The sequence below is a fragment of the Rhodamnia argentea genome, chromosome 9 (genome assembly GCF_020921035.1).
Source record: "Rhodamnia argentea isolate NSW1041297 chromosome 9, ASM2092103v1, whole genome shotgun sequence".
NCBI lineage: Eukaryota > Viridiplantae > Streptophyta > Magnoliopsida > Myrtales > Myrtaceae > Rhodamnia > Rhodamnia argentea.
The window spans coordinates 153,212-170,590 of NC_063158.1; the positions used below are offsets into that span (position 1 = coordinate 153,212).

General features: G+C 40.2%; 1 pseudogene; it reads left to right on the plus strand.

Moving 5' to 3' along the window:
* Positions 1 to 4,643: 4,643 nt before the first annotated feature.
* LOC125316623 lies at positions 4,644 to 6,581 on the plus strand (annotated as a pseudogene).
* The last annotated feature ends 10,798 nt before the right edge of the window (positions 6,582 to 17,379 follow it).

Here is a 17,379-nt window from a genome sequence, read left to right on the forward strand (position 1 = left end):
AATGCTATAGTAGACTCAAGCATTGCCCTCCACAAAATAGCTCCACCTCCAAGAGTAAAGATGTATCCTGTGATGGACCTTCACTTGTTCAAATCACCAGCGAAGTCCGAATCGACATAACCCGCTAAATCGATCGATTCTCCCTTTGAACTGAACATCAAACCCATTATGGTAGTTCTAGCCAAATAACGAAAAATCCACTTAACTGCTTCCCAATGCTCCTTACCTGGATTGCTCATGTATCAGCTAACAAGATTCACTGCATGAGCTAAATCCGGTCTGCTACAAACCATAGCATACATGAGGCTCCCTATTGCACCGACATATGGTACTTGAGACATCTCTACAACATCCTCATGTGAATCGGGGCATTGTTTCTCGGATAATCTGAAGTGATTTGCTAAGTACAAACCGGTTTAGCTTTTCCCATGTTGAACCTCTCTAAGACCTTCTCAACATACTTCTTCTGATTTACCCAAAGTTTACTTGCATGTCTATCTCGAAAAATTTCCATGCTAAGGATCCTTTTTGCAGCACCAAGATCCTTCATTTCAAACTCGTTGCTTAATTGAGACTTTAGTGAAATAATATCTCCCATTTTTCTTGTAGCAATCAACATATCATCAACATAGAGCATCAACGGAATAAGCGACTTATCATCCAAAACTCTGTAATAGACACAAGGATCATGCACACTCCTCATGTAGCCAATACGAAGCATAAAAGAATCAAACCTTTTATTCCATTGCCTCGGAGATTGATTTAAACCATAAAGTGATCTCTTCAGCAAACAAACATGATTCTCTTTCCCTTCCACCTTGAAGCCTTCAGGCTGCTCCATGTAAATTTTCTCCTCCAAGTCTCCATGAAGGAATGTTGTCTTCACATCTAGCTGCTCAAGCTCTGAGTCATACATGGCTACCCTGGCTAGTAAAACATGAATTGACGTGTGTTTTACAACTGGGGAAAATATTTCATCATAATCGATCCCCTCCTTCTATGCATAGCCCTTAGCAACAAGTCAGGCCTTGTATCTCTCTTGCTCTATGTCTGTTGCTACTTCCTTTTTTCGAAGAACCCATTTGCAGCCAATGACTTTCCGATCCTAGGGCTTCTTCACAAGCTGCCACGTCTCATTCTTTTGTAATGATTCCATCTCCTCCATCATAGCGATTATCCACTTTTCTTTGTGATCACTTTTCAAAGCTTCATGATAGGAGCTTGGATTACCGGAGCCTACAGCAAGAGCATAAGCAACCATGTCCTCAAAACGGTACCTCTCCGATGCTTTGAGAGTGCGTCTTCCTCGACCCGTCGCAATAGTACGAGGAATTTCTACCATTTCTTCAACTTTCGGAGCATCATCGGATGACTCGCCATTCTCTGCAGATTCTCTAGCTTCAAGCTCCACCTTCACGATAGATTTATCACTCTCGTCTTCAATAGTCGCATGCGATACGCAGCTTGACTTCAACATTGCAGATTCATCAAACACAACATCCCCGATCATCAGAACTTTCTTCTCACTTGGATCCTATAATTTGTAGCCTTTCACTCCTTTCTCGTAACCGAGAAATATACATTGTTTTGACTTTGGATCCAACTTCGAGCGCTTTGAACTCTGCACATGTACAAAAGCGGGACAACCGAATATTCTTAAATTAGAATAATCGACAATTTTATCAGTCCATACCTCTTCGGGAATTTTGCATTCAATTGCAATTGATGGAGACCGATTCACAAGATAACACGCCATACAAACGACTTCTGCCCAAAATTCCTTGCTCAATTTCGCATGTAGCCTCATGCTCCGAGCTCTCTCTAATAAGGTCCGGTTCATCCTTTCCACTACGCCATTCCGTTGGGGCGTATCTGGAACTGTGAAGTGACGTCTAATCCCTTCATTCTTGCAAAACTCCATGAACGATGTCGATTTGTACTCTCCTCCATTGTCTAATCTCAAGCACTTAAGCTTCTTCCCCGTTGAAGTCTCAACTTCAGCTTTCCATTCTTTGAACTTGTTAAAGACCTCACTTTTGTGTCTCATGAAGTAGACCCAAACTTTCCGAGAGAAATCATCAATGAATGTCACGAAGTATTCTTTCCCACCTTTTGATTTTACAGGTGAAGGACCCCATACATCCGTGTGTACATACTCGAGCACGCCTTTGCTTGTATGAGTTACGACCTTGAACCGTACTCTGCATTGTTTTCCAAGAACACAAAATTTGCAGAAATCTAATTTGCATGTTTTCATACCTTGGAGTGCATTCCTCTTGTGAAGCTCCATCAATCCTCTTTCCCCCATATGCCCAAGACGCATATGCCATAGATAGGTGTTATCTGTCTCTATGCTAGCATCCGTGGACATATATGCTCCACCTTGCACCGTGGTTCCTATAAGTCGATATAGGTTCCCATGCCTCTGTCCCTTTAGAACAACCAAAGTTCCCTTTATCACCTTCAATACTCCACCTTGAACTAAATACTTACACCCATTGGATTCAAGTGCTCCCAATGAAATCATATTCTTCCTTAGACCTGGCATGTGACGCACATCCGCTAGGGTTCCGATCATGCCATCAAACATCTTGATTTTCACGGTTCCAACTCCCACAGTCTTGCACGAAGTGTCATTCCCCATGAGAACTGAACCGCCATCATATGCCTTGTACTCATCGAAGGTTTCTCGATGAGGACACATATGATAAGTGCATCCGGAGTCCAAGATCCACGAATCTTCGAAGGTGTCCTTCCCCGACAATATGGACAAGACGTCCCCATCATTAGTTTTAGTGTTGTCGGCTACACTTGCTTCATCCGAGCTCTTCTTCTTTTTTCCGTTCTTATTTGGACAAAATCTCTTGGTATGCCATTCCTCATTACACCCGTAGGATCTTCCTTTAAACCTTTCCTTGGATTTTGATCGACCCCTATGGCTTGATCCTCGATCGGTTGATCTTCCTCTTCCTTGACTACTTTTCTCCTTCCCAAAGAGTCTCTCTCCCGAAGATTTTGAACTACTTGCCCTTTTCCTGGTATCATTAGAAATTAGGGTAGCTGTCACCTCTTCGATCTCCATGGTTTCCTTGCCATAAAGGAGCATAGTCACCAAGTGGCCAAACGAATCTGGCAACGACGCCAATAGTAGAAGCGCTATGTCTTCATCCTCGAACTTTACCTCCAAGCTTGTAAGTTCACCGATCATCCGATTGAACACGTTGAGGTGTTCCAACAGATCTCCTCCTTCACTCATTTGAAGCGAATACAATCTCTTCTTCAAGAATAACTTGTTCGTAAGAGATTTTGTCATGTAGATGCTTTCGAGTTTGAGCCATACCTCCGGAGCCGAATCGATTTCTACTACGTATTGAAGGGCCTCGTCCGATAGGTTCAATCGGATCACGCTGCATGCCCTCTCCTCCATGTCGGCCCGGTCATCATCGGTTATGGTGGCCGGCTTGTTCGAACTTCCTAGAAGAACCTTTGATAAACCTTGTTGAATCAACGGATCCTTCATCCTTCTCCGCCATAGTGTAAAATTATTCTTCCCGGTGAATTGTTCGATATCAAATCGAACGGTCGAACCTTTTCCAACCATCTAGTCAAAAATCGCAATACGAGAACGAAGAACCTGGATTGCTCTGATACCAATTGTTGTGGGGAAGAGCTCTCTAACTAGATGAGATGAAAAATAAGAATAATCAAGAAAGCAGAGATTTACGTGGTTCGGCGAAAATCCGCCTACGTCCACGGGAGAGAGAGACGATTTCTTATTTCTGAGCGTAAAAAGATACAAGGTACAAGTGCTAAATAATAAAGATCATCAAATTTGTATCCCTAAAGATCTTATCAGTTTAAGAAACTAACTAATAAATCTTTAGTGATTATCTCCCAAATCTTTTGAATATCTTGACATATCTCCAAGCATTCCTTGACTTCGTTTGAAATTCAAGACAACATCAACAACCATGCACACTTTGAAATACCGCTCACATGCTCAATTTATATTGGTAATTAACCAGACCTATGAAGAGGTAATCAGCGTAGACTATTAAATATTAAGCATTTAGTGTCAATGTCAGTACTACATTGAAGTCTCTTTGGGTTCTTGCATACGGAACTGATCCTGCAAATGTGAGAAAGAACGTTGATTCTTTTTTGAACTTTGGAAAAACAATTGAAAAATCATTGGTTCTACTCGCTCCTGATTAAGGTAATTTGAGCTTTTACCTGCCAGAAACCGGTTTAAACCTTTAAATCTTGACTTTTAAGTGCATGGCAACCAATTTTCGTTTAACGACAACTGTAGTAGCTTGTGGTGGTATTTTTTTTTTTTTTTTTTTTTTTTGGGGGGTGGGGAAGTCCAGATTTGACTCTTTTACTTTTCCATGTCTTCAATTTGGTTGTCCAACTTATGAGGATGAAGAAATTAATGATATCGGGTTAAAACGATGAAGTGACATCACCAATGTGGCAATCGTTGACGGATGGCATTTATGTGGTGCCAAGATTGGCACTCGTTAGCAAAACACAAGAAAGTAATAAACAATAGAAAGCGTGGAGACTCTGTGTGTCACATGTCAATTTGTGACATGATTAATGTCAACTCAGCATTTTGAGAGTGTTAGTAAAGGCACGTGATGAATGAGTTGATTCCACTGAAAGTAGAGAATGAGCTTGACAAAATGTACAAGTTAGAGAACCAAATCTGGACTTCAACCCTATTTTTAATTGAAGCTAGCAGCAGTGGAGAAACTATGGCAAAAAGGCCTTTGTGCCAGCGTGTGTGAAGGATCATGGATCTAAAAAACATGGGATTCTCGTTGTGGTGCGATAAGTGTATTTATAGCTAACTTTCTTGAACTTCATTGAATTGACATTATTAGGCTTGCCTATCCTTAGATATTTCGTGGTAGTTCTTTTATAGATCGAGGATTTCACAGGGAGGTCTGAAAATGTTTCAAAGGCAGCAGGAGTGGAAGAAGTCAAGAAAATTTATGATTGCATCCATCGTTCAATTATTGCCCTCCTTTTCTTTTTGGATGGGAGTACGCCAGTGCCAGAGCTAGAAGAATTATTATTTGGTTCAGTCGATATGCCTATTCTAAAGAATACAGATAAAAATGAAGCCACAACATCGAATTCTCCAACTGTCCATTGCCATTATCAAACTAAGAAGATGCAATTGAGTCATAAAATTGAGGAAACACATGTTAAGAATCAACAAGAAGGAAAAGAAACGACCCAAGAATGGGACCCTTGGAGTTGTATAACCAACAAAAGAATGCAAGTTAGTGGTTGGGGATGGAGTAGATTGGTGAATGGCTAGAGTTTGCAACATGTGGCACTTCAGCCAGTTTCTGAACAATATTCGGTTGATTCAAATTTGGATAGTAAGATCACTCATTGCATTTCTGCTCCCGTGCTAGACCTTGCCGCTATTGCTAAGTGGTGTAGTCAAGTACTACTTCAACCTTTTGTTTCTCGTCATAATTCCCTAGGTTATGATGCATCTCAAGCTCAACCACATTCTTCCAATGTCTTGGCCGAGCACAGGTAGTCTGTACTTGGGCCAGCCACAACCTATACGCAAGTAGAATCATGCACTGCTTCACACCCATTTCAGGTGAATGTAACTCTAGCCTGCTCTGTTGAGTATGTTGGATTCTGTTGCCATTCGTTAATAGTTTGCAAAAAAGCTTTGTAAAGGCAACCTGTACCCACACAATGACATAATCATGGCTAGTCTTCTTTTCCCAGCATAACTGCTGGCTAATTAATTGGGACGGTTTCATGTCACCCTGATTTCATTTTGGCTGCAGAAATATTGATTTTGTTGGACTTTGTTAGACTGCGATCTCAGTGTTGGTGTAGCCATATGTCAATTCAAGTTGCCTACCTAATCCTGAATTGGCCATGTTTTTTCGCCTAGGTTTTTACGCTGTGATGCCTTCATTATTCAGATTACTATCTTCTCACTATGGTTTTACTAGTGAATCTGTCTGAGATGAATTCAACATATTGCAATATGTTGCAGCCATGATTTGAACTTCGAAATTGTAAGTCGAATAATGACAATAAATGTTTGCAATATGTTGCAGCCATTTGAGGGCATCTTGTACGACTGACTGCCGTGAGAAGCAGGTGGCCGTGGACAAGTTGAGAGAGAAAAGGTCCACGGAGTCAAAGAAAGTTAGAGGAGGGCACAAGGTAGAATGAGCAAGATGAAGGATGGCTTTTGACTTTGAAATGATGAAACTAGTTCACCTGAAAGAGTAGGTAGTTAACTAACTTCAGTTAGTGCAGCTTCTGGGTCTCTTTGTTCTGAGCATGCACGTCTACAAAGGGTAGGATCAATTTGCAAACTATTTTTGGGACTTGTAAGGTTCACTGCTCCTTCTAGTATCAACTACCATGTTTTGATGTTGGATTGTTGATCAATAGTACAATCTACTTTTGGGTGTAAGCAGATTTTTTTTTTTTTGGAAGTTACTATCTCGGATATTATACTTACTGAACTAGTATTGGCACCCTCTAATGTAACTAAATATTCGTCAAAAGTTCTTTATGCATGGATACATGAAAGCACTGATTTCTTCTTATTTCTGTTCCTCCTACAAACTGCACCTTAATATTCATTGCTATTGTAAGAAAGATTATCATTTTCTATTATCTCAATAAGCATCAGAATGGCGTTACAAGTCAATATATATGTCCTTAACCCTTGTTACTATTCTGCCATTACTCCCAACAATACTTTCCAACCCTCCCTCTCAAGTTGGGATGTAGACATCAAATAATCCCAACTTGTTATATAAGAAGCTCACTCTATTTTCTCGTAAAGACTTAGTAAAGATATTTACCAATTGATCTCTGTCCTTGTATGTTGAAGAATAATCTCTCCTCTCTGAATTTTTTCTAGGACAAAATGGCAATCAACCTCTATTGCTTAGTTCGCTCATAGAAGACAAGATTAAATGCTATATGAATAGCAGATTGATTATCGCAATAAAACACCGATGGATTTGATAGTGACATTCCAATCTCTGATAGTAGCATCCTCAACCATAATAATTCACTTGTCACATGTGCCATAGCTTGATATTCAGCTTCAACGCTAGACCTGGAAACTACATGTTGTTTCTTGCTCTTCCACGCAACTAAATTACCTCTAAGAAATACACAATAGCCTGAAGTGATCTCCTATCCATAGGACATTTAGCCCAATCAGCATCGAAGAAGCCTGTAGTACTTAGATGACCATAATTCTTAAATAGTAGTCATTTACTTGGTGCTCCCTTCAAATATTGACAATTCAAAGCACAGCGTCCTAATGAGTAATATGAGGAGAACTCATGAAGCGGCTTACTACGGTAACAGCAAAGGATATATCAAGTCTTGTAATGGTAAGATAGTTTAACTTACCAACAAATCTCCTATACTTCATTGAATCATATATTAATTGTCCATGCTCTGCATCAAATTTTACATTGGGATCCATAGGGGTATTGACTGGCTTTGCTCCAAGATATCCAATCTCACCAAGAATGTCAAATACATACTTCCATTGCGGAAGGTGATACTAGCATGTGAGCAGGCTACTTACAATACCAAGAAAATATAGAAGACATCCTAGACCTTTAGTACTCAATTTTATATGCATATACTGTTTAAGTTTCTGAATATCATCTGAATCACTACTAGTACTTGAAGACGTAGATGAGGGAATATAATTTTTTCTCTTAATTTCAATAGGTTACAGAGTCCTACTTATAAGAGAAGTGTACAAAAAAACAGAAAAGGAAATATATAGCTAACAAGGAAAGAAATAACATTCCTCCTAAATAGGCTAATTTAATATTTATACAATCAATGCTAATCTAATAGTTAGCTAATTAGACAACTAACATATACAGAAAATCAGTACATCCATTCAACACTCCCCCCCAAGTCGACTCGAAGATATCATCCATTGTCGCCTTGCTTATTAGGATGTCATCTTGTTTCTTATATAGCCCCTTTGTCAGTATATAGCAATGTGCTCATTTGTTGGAATATATGGCATGCAAACCTATCCACTATCAAGCTTTTCTTTTATAAAATACTTATCCACCTCTACATGTTTTGTAATATCATGGATAACTGGATTATGAGCAATTGAAATTGCGGCTTGGTTGTCACAATAAACCTTCATTGATGAGGAATCCAAAACCTTTAGTTCTTCTAGGATCCTTTTAATCAATATCAATTCGTGCATACCGAGAACTACAAATGGATATTTGGCTTCTGCACTACTTCTTGCCACCACATTCTGCTTCTTGCTCCTTTAAGTAACAAGATTACCCCCAATAAAGGTACAATAACCTAATGTAGACTTCCTATCTAAAATACTCCTAGCTCAATCTGCGTCAGTATACACTTCTACCTGCTGATTTCCCCGCTTCTTGAGCATCAAACCTTTACCAGGACTTCCCTTCAAGTATCGCAAGATCCTATAAACAGCTTCAAAGTGCTTTGGACCTGGTGAATGCATGAAGTGGTCACCATGCTCACTATAAAGGCTATGTTCAGCCATATATGAGATAAGTAAATCAGCCTCCTAACCAGTCTTTGATACCGTTCTTGATCCACTACTTTCTCGATTTTTCGGGTTCTAGCTTCTGATTGGGTTCCACAAGTGTATTTGCAGCTTTACACCTAAGCAAACTATCTCCTTTAGCAAATCAAGCACATATTTGCATTGATTAACAAATATGCCTTCCGTCTACCTTGCAAACTCTATACCAAGAAAATACTTCAAAGTACCCAAGTCCTTAATCTCGAACTCATTAACCAAACTCCTTTTTAGACTTTCTAGTTCACCCTTATCCTCTCCTGTTACAATTATTTCGCCAACATAAACAATCAAGATAGCTATCTTACCTACCTTTGAGTGTTTATAAAATAGGGTGTGATCTCTTTAACTTTGATAGCAGCCAAGTCTCTTTATAACCTTCTCAAACCATTCAAACCATGCTCTAGGCGATTGCTTTAGTCCATATAACATTTTCTTTAGTCTATAGACCCTTTTTTTGTCGTCCCCTTCCTCAAAATCAGGTGGTATATTGATAAAAACTTCTTCTTCCAAGTCACCATTCAAAAATACATTCTTTATATTCAATCGATGTAAAGGCCCAACCAAGGATAATAAAATCCCGATAGAATTTACCTTGGTAACAAGAGCGAATGTCTCATGATAATCAAGTCCATAGGTTTATATGAGTCCCTTCGCTACAAGTCTAGCCTTGTACCTCTCAACACTTCCATCTATTTTACTGTTCACTATAAACACCCATTTGCAGCCAACTATCTTCTTCCCTTTCAGCAAATCAGCTAAATCCTAAGCGCCATTTTTTTCAAGTGCCTTTGTCTCTTCCTCTACCGCCACCTTCCACTTGGGATCATTCAAGGCTTTCTGAATGTTTCTAGGAATACATGAGAGCTAGATTTGTGACAAATGTTCTATAATTATGTGAGAGCTTTTGGTAGGATACATGTTTTACAATAGGGTGCTGAGTACAAGACCGTACCCCTTTTCGAATTGCTATCGAAATGTCAAGTGTAGAAGAATCCAAACCAGAAGATATTTGAAGGTAAAATGTTTCAAAATTACTTGAAGGATGAAAGGAATCATCTCTCGAGCCCTCAAACCGATACAATTCTAGAATGGGATGGTCTTTAGCTGTTTGAAGTGTTTTTCTTCTAGAATAAACCAGAAACTCAAGATGTTCTAGTACTTTTTCCCCTTGTCCGTGAAACATCAATAATTTTTGGCGGAGATTGTGTTTGAGTTGACACGGGAGATAGAGCATATTTGATTGGAGTCAAAATAGGAACTGAATTAGGAAGAGATATATCTCAAGAATTATCTTCACTATCCTGCTCCCCTTGAAGAAAATATTTTGGAAAAATGGTTGTAGTTCTAGAAACATGACATCAAAACCGATGTAGGTTTTTTGGTGTAGGGATCATAGCACTTGTAACCATTTGAGTTGGAGAACACCCAATGAAAACACATTTTACGACCCTAAGATCAAGCTTAGATCAAATGTGGGTAGGAAAATGAACAAAAACAGTACAATCGAAGTCCTTTAAGGGAAAATTTTAATAAACACGGGCTATTGGAAATGTTTTTTTGAAACATTCTAAAGGTGTGATATATCGAATGTTGGGAATATCACCAACATGGTGATTGTTAGAAAATCCTCAATCTTGTTATGATGATAACAAAGACAATCAAAGGCTACTAATGTATGCATTGGTTGAGTTATATCATGTTATATGCACAAGCCGATATGCAAATGATGCACTAGATGTTCTTGAGATAAAGATCTACTTTGCCAATGTTTAGAGTGCTCTACCGATCTTTGAGATTGTTAGCCAATCTCTGAGGTGAACAAAATATTGAGCGGAGAAGATGTCTGCGAGCTGGAAGGATCTCCAAACAAGGTGAATATCTAGAAGGATATTAATCAAAGTGAACAAGCCGAGAAGAACGAGGATGTTTGTGATGGCTTGGAAATACAAAGATCCGGTGAGTTGTGGATGGATCTTGGTGATAGTGAACAAGCCTAAAATGAGGATGTTCGGTAAAGCTTGGAAGGACCATGAAGATGAACAACTTAGTGGAGTCCAAGTTACCAATATGCTAGGAATGACCAAAAGAGAAACCGAGTGCACCGAATTGTTATTTGAGCAGTAGATTTTTGGCAAAGAGGAGCTGCTTAATATAGATCGGGTAGAAAATCGGGTGAACAACATCAACAGACCAGTAAAAATCTAAACTCCTGATTATGGGTAAGGGACCATGCAGATATTTACTCTTAGAAGGTGATAGTTACTTGATCTACCGACCGGATCTTTGATCAAGAAGAATATAACCGCTATAAAGACTATGAATATATCAATGATCCTTAGGAGTTCAATGAAGATGAGGAATTAGCTGGGATGTTGATGTCCTTGGAGATCTTTTGAAACTAACTAAATCAAATCGGTGAAGATGAGGAATCGGCTGGGATGCCGATGTCCTTAGAGATCTTTGAAAATTGATTAATCGGCGAAGATAAGGAATTTGCGGGGATGATGATGTCCTTGAAAATCTTTGTATGGTGAAGAAGCCAAGAGGATCATTAGATAGTTGATCACAAGTTATCCAGATGGTTTTTCTATAAACAAGACCAAGGGACCGAAAGATCAAGTGTGACAATGTTTATGTTGATGTCAAGTTTGGTGATGTTTGAAAAATGGACATGTACGGATGTTTTGTTAGAAGAAAATATAGCCGTTAGCGAGTGAAAGATCCGTAGAGAAAGATCACTAAGTCTATCGGGTAGATTATAGCCGTTGATATCTATCCGCTTTTTTAGAACAGTGTCAAAACAACAAATATTTCAAAACAATGTCAGAAACAGCAGCTGCAGCAGTTCTAACGGATCTCTAATGGCTAGTTGAACTTCTTAAGCCCTTCCAACGAGAAGAATAAAGTTATCTATAAAATAGAAGACCTTCTAAGCCAAAATGTAAGAGAGATCACACTGTAAAATGCATACTTGTTGTGAGCTAGGTTTCTCTCACTATTTCTTGGTTCTCCGGAAAGATCTTCTTTAGTAATATATTTATTATGTAATCATGTGGAAGATCAAGTGTACAATAGTGAGAGCAGTAGATGAGTTCTGATAGTGTGATCTATTGGAAAGGCGGTATTTGCTATTTGTAACTTGTTTTGAAGATTACTAGTGGATTCTAACCCAAGTTGTGGCTGTTAGTCTTGAAAGTGGACATAGGCTTTGAGATAAAATCGAAACACTATATATCTTGTGTTCTTGCATTTTACTTGATCTTTTATTCAGCCTTGCATATGTTCAGCTATTATTTTGTGAAATATCTGTTCACCATATCTTTTTATATCACATATTATTTTGTGTGCTCTTATTTCTCGTGATCTTCATACACTTTAGCACACAATCTTATCACAGTATTTCAAACATCTACTAACTCGATCTTTACAATATCTCTGTAGATGCTTGACCCGTTGTTTGAAATTGAACTTGTTTTATTCTGCAAATATTTTTTCAAATTTCTCAAACAACATATTCACTCCCTCTAGGTTGTATTGTTAGCCCTAACATCGAAGAACTCGGGTGGGCATCCAGTTAGTCAAATAAGATGCAGCCCCGCTCTACAAGTATTTAGGAATATTCATATAAAACATTAGGGTACAAACTACTTCAAGAAGATACATATTTTTTTGGGATAAGTACACCATGAGTATCATAACTTGTGTATGGCGTTCACTTGAGTGCCATAACTTTCAAAACGTTCACTTAAGTGCCATAACTTTCAAAAATCGTTCAATTGAGTACCACGTTGGAGCAAAATCGTTCACTTGAGTGCTACATCAACTTTTCCGGCATGCCACGTCGGCTTTCCGGCGTGCCACGTCAATTTTTCCGGCGTCCAAATTAACATGGCACTCAAGTAAACGATTTTGAAAGTTATGGCACTTAAGTGAACGTTTTGAAAGTTATGGCACTCAAGTGAACGTCGTACAAAAGTTATGACACTTTTAGTATACTTTTCCCTATTTTTTCTTTCAACAAAACTATTTTGCTAGGGTGTGTCATGATAAGAGGACTAGTGCTATATACCTTTATCTAGACATGACCGGTTTGGCCGAACCGCTGGTTCCGGTTCCACGAAAAGGTGGAACCGGCGGTTCCGAGCCGGTTCCGATTCCGGTTCGGATCCGCCTGGTTTCGAGCCCAACGGCTCTTTCCCCCCGGGCCTCCCCTTTCTTTTCTTTTTTTAAAAAAACGGGTCGGAACCAGCCCAAAACCGGCACTTCCGGGCCGGTTCCAACAAATTAGAATCCGGAACCGGCCCTTTAGGGCCTGTCGCAACCCGAACCCTACGAGCCGTCGACATCCCACCCGGCCACGGCTGTATGCAGTTCTCCAAGATCCAAAGGCCAACCAAATAAATTTTCGCGAAAGCAACAACAATCTCCGTTCCGGAAAACCAATAACACTACGATAACTTGGGATGGTAAAAACACACATATGTACATATATACATAGTTGTTTCAAACTGTCAAACCTAGGGCTTCGGGGGCCACAATACAAGCCCGTGACCACCTATAACAAAAAGGCACGTGGTCGAAGCCCGCTACACAACCAAAATACAATACGCTACAAAAACTATGAGGCCAACTACCCTAATCCTCGTCCTCGCTACCCAACACAAACCCGTATTGGGTTGCCGGCTCGGCCTCATCCAACTCTAGAGACTACTCGGTGTCCGAAGGCTCTACAACTTCACCATATTCTTCTGCAGGTACAGTAGTTACGGGATCGGGCGCCAAAACTTCAGGTGCAGCCTCGGGATTCACCATTTCTCCATCCGGAGGTGCAGCATTCACGGGATCGTACTCCCCGACTCCATTAAAGGGAACTTCAAAACCGCTCAATGGTCCCACGGTCAGGTCTCTATGGCGATAAGTCCATGCCACGTAGGTCCGAGGCTTCCAGTATAGCTCTCCGGTGTCTACCCAAACCGTAGTTACATATCTATAATAAATTTGATCCTCCCCGACGGGATACTCTGTCACCTGCGTATCCATGTCCCGAGGAATACCAAACTTCGGGGGCGTAACACTCATTGCTGAGGCGGAGGGTCTAAAAAACAACAAACCCATGACGGGGTGAGATAAAATCTCAATAGGAAAATCTCTAACTTTAGACTAGGTCTCTAGTGCCTCCAGACACATTTTCATTGAAAAATTTCCGACAATCCCTCTTTCTTACCCAAAAATTCACAATTAAAATTCAGAAAAATTTCATTCTTTCTCCGAAAATTCTCACACCTTCTCCAATATTCCACGTTACTCCCGCTTCGGCGTTCCACACCTCGGTCTGAAAATAAAATATTCTACATGCTCCGAGGCCCGTGTTTAACGCATCGGGCCTTACTATAAATATCCACATTACTCCGAAAATTTCCACGTTACTCCGAAATATTCCACGCTACTCCAGAATATTCCACGTTACTCTAAAAATATTCCACATTACTCCAAAATATTCCACGTTACTCCAAAATAATTCCACGTTACTCTAGAATATTCCACGTTACTCCACCGACATCATACAAGTTCATAACACTGAGCCTCGGACCTTTATGGAACACGGCTCTATATAAATATTCCAGGGTCTCGGACACAAAGGAATACGACCCACAAATCTCGGTCTCGGACACATAGGAACACGACCTGATTAAGTCTCGGACAATTAGTCGAACACGACTCACCTTGGTCTCGACGACTTAATTGAACACGACTTTCATACTTTCTCTGTCTCGGACAATCGGACGAATATGGCTCACTTTGGCCTCGGACGACTTGATTGAATACGACCCTCATATTTTCACGGTCTCGGACAATCAAACGAATACGGCTCACTTTGGCCTCGGACGACTTGATTGAATACGGCCTCACATTTTCTCAGAATAGTTCGGGACCACATGATTCACTCACGTTAGAGAATTAATAAATCGGGACCACCCGATTAATTCACACTAATTCAAAGATTAATCCGGACCATCTGATCAATTTATGCTAACGTAGCAATAAATAAGTAACGTACGATTATTTAATACTAACGTGCGAATTTATCGGGGCCGAACAATAATAATTTTCTAACGTATAATTGATACTACTATAGTACTAAACTATAATAATAATGTCACATCTAATTAGCACCATGGCATAACAACATTGTCACATAAAAGTAACTTTAGTTAATATATAAGCTAACCATGGTTTATAAATTAACTAGAGTCAAATACTAACCTAACCATGATTAATTAATAGCATAAAGTAACTATAGTTGGACATAAAGTAACTAGAGTTAATAAAGTAACCATGGTCAAACTTTGACCCAACAATCATCCTCTTGCATTTACTATTCATTGCAAGAACAAGCTTCTCTCTCCTCCATTCAGCAAATTTTCGGCCAGCACCATTTCAACCTCAAATCCACCAATTTCTTCATCAAAATTTCACAAATCCATAGTCTCTTAGCAACCTAACCACCTAATTTAGGTTTAGAAATAATCCTACCTCAAAAACTCGTAAAAACCCTCCGTTGAACGGTTGAGGAAAAGCTTCAATAGAGCAGAGATTCCGGCAGTCCTTGCACGGCCGGCGACTCGTTAACGATCTAGCAACTCCAAGCGATCCAAAGCGACTCTGGTGAAAGCTTGAAGAATTTTCGGCAATGGAGGGTGTGAGAGAGAGAGTTCGGCCAAGTGAGGGGGAGAGAGAGAAAAGTGAGCTAGAGAGAGAGTGTGTTCTTGGATAATGAAGAAGAAGAGGGCCAAAATAATAAATAATATAAGTTAAAAAGTAATTATTGGGTCCACAAAATCAAGAGGAGAAAAAATAATTTTCCTCCCCACAATGACTAGTCAAACTCGGCCAAAGGGAAAAATGACCAAAATACCCTTCGTTCCAATTGAAAAATGGGGTATTTTTCGAGGGCAAATGGGTCCTTTCCCATACCCGGTCCAAATCTACTTTTCCCGAACCTCTTTGGGGCGAACTGCGAAGGAATTGCACATAGGATGAGGAAACGTCCAAAAAATTTTATTTATTGAAACCTACGAAGGTCCGACGTCAAATTCTGAAGCTCAATTCGCGATCAATCTCGATCAATAGAATTTTCAGCTTATCTCAAACTAACAAGCGGCTTTTAGGAGTTACGCGTATCGACCCGTGATTAAAATCACGTTTAAGAATTACTCAAGCCATGGTGACCTTGGTGGTCGTTCAATTGCGAGGGTCAATCACTAGTCCCGATGGGCGGGATAGTTAGAAAATAATTCAAGGACGTTCGAAACCCATACGAGGTCAAATGGAATCACCCGTGATCCAAGCGTAGGGTATTATCCAAATCGTTCCTAAATTATTCTAGGATCGGCCTATATTGGTCCAAAATATTCCCTCGACAATTTTCATGGCCAAAGAGTCAGTCCATGACCAAGTTCTTAGGTCTACGTACTTGATTTTCCTAACTAGCCATTCCCATTTAGTTAGTCCGCTCGAGATGGATCAATTCCTAATGAGATTCGACTGAAATACATCGATGAGACTTTTCATTTATTCAAGGCTTCAAAACGAGTCGGATTACGGGATGTCACAATTCTTCCCCCCTTACAAAAATTTCGTCCTCAAAATTTACAACAAAACTTATCTATTCAAACAAACGGGGGTGCAGTTGCCTCATCGTTTCTTCGTTTTCCCAGGTTGCCCCTTCCATTCCATAGTGTTCCCATACGACCTTCACTAGTGGAATTGTCTTGTTTCTCGGAACTTGTTCCTTTCTGTCTTCTATTCGCACTGGTCTCTCTACGTAGGATACTCTTTCATCAACTTCCACGACTTCATGATCCAGTATATGAGTTGGGTCCGGCTCGTACTTCCTCAACATAGACACATGGAAAACATTATGGACTTGGGACAAGTTTGGCGGCAAGGCAAGTCGATAAGCTAACGTCCCAATCCGTTCCAAGATCTCAAATGGACCTACATACCTCGGACTCAATTTCCCTTTCTTTCCAAAGCGAGATAAGCTTCGCATCGGCGACACTTTCAAGAAAACATGATCTCCCACCTAGAATTCCAACGGTCTACGTCGTCTATCCGCATAACTCTTCTGACGACTGCGGGCAGTCTTTAGCCTTTCTCTGATCACTTTCATTGTCTCAACGGATTGCTGAACCAGTTCCGGTCCCGTTATGCTTCTCTCGCCAACTTTATCCCAACATACCGGAGTTACGCAAGCTCTGCCGTACAACGCCTCAAATGGTGTCATTCCGATACTCTGCTGAAAGCTATTGTTGTAGGCAAACTCCACTAGATGCAGCTGTTCTTCCCAACCTCCTTTAAAATCTAACACGCATGCTCTCAACATATCCTCAAGTATCTATCTTGTTCTTTCTGATTGTCCGTCTGTCTGAGGGTGATAAGCGGTGCTAAAGCGCACTTGGGTCCCCATGGCATTCTGAAGACTTTTCCAAAAAGTCGCGGTAAACTTAGGATCTCTATCTGACGTAATTGTTACTGGCACTCCATGCGGTCGAACTATTTGGCGCATATACAACTCAGCATACTTTTCCATTGCGAAATCCTTTTGCACTGCCAAAAAATGTGCGGACTTAGTCAATCTGCCCACAACTACCCAAATTGAATCATGCCCTCTCTGGGTCCTTGGTAGTCCCATGACGAAATCCATGGTAACATGTTCCCATTTCCACTCGAGAATCTCTAACGGTCGAAGTAGCCCT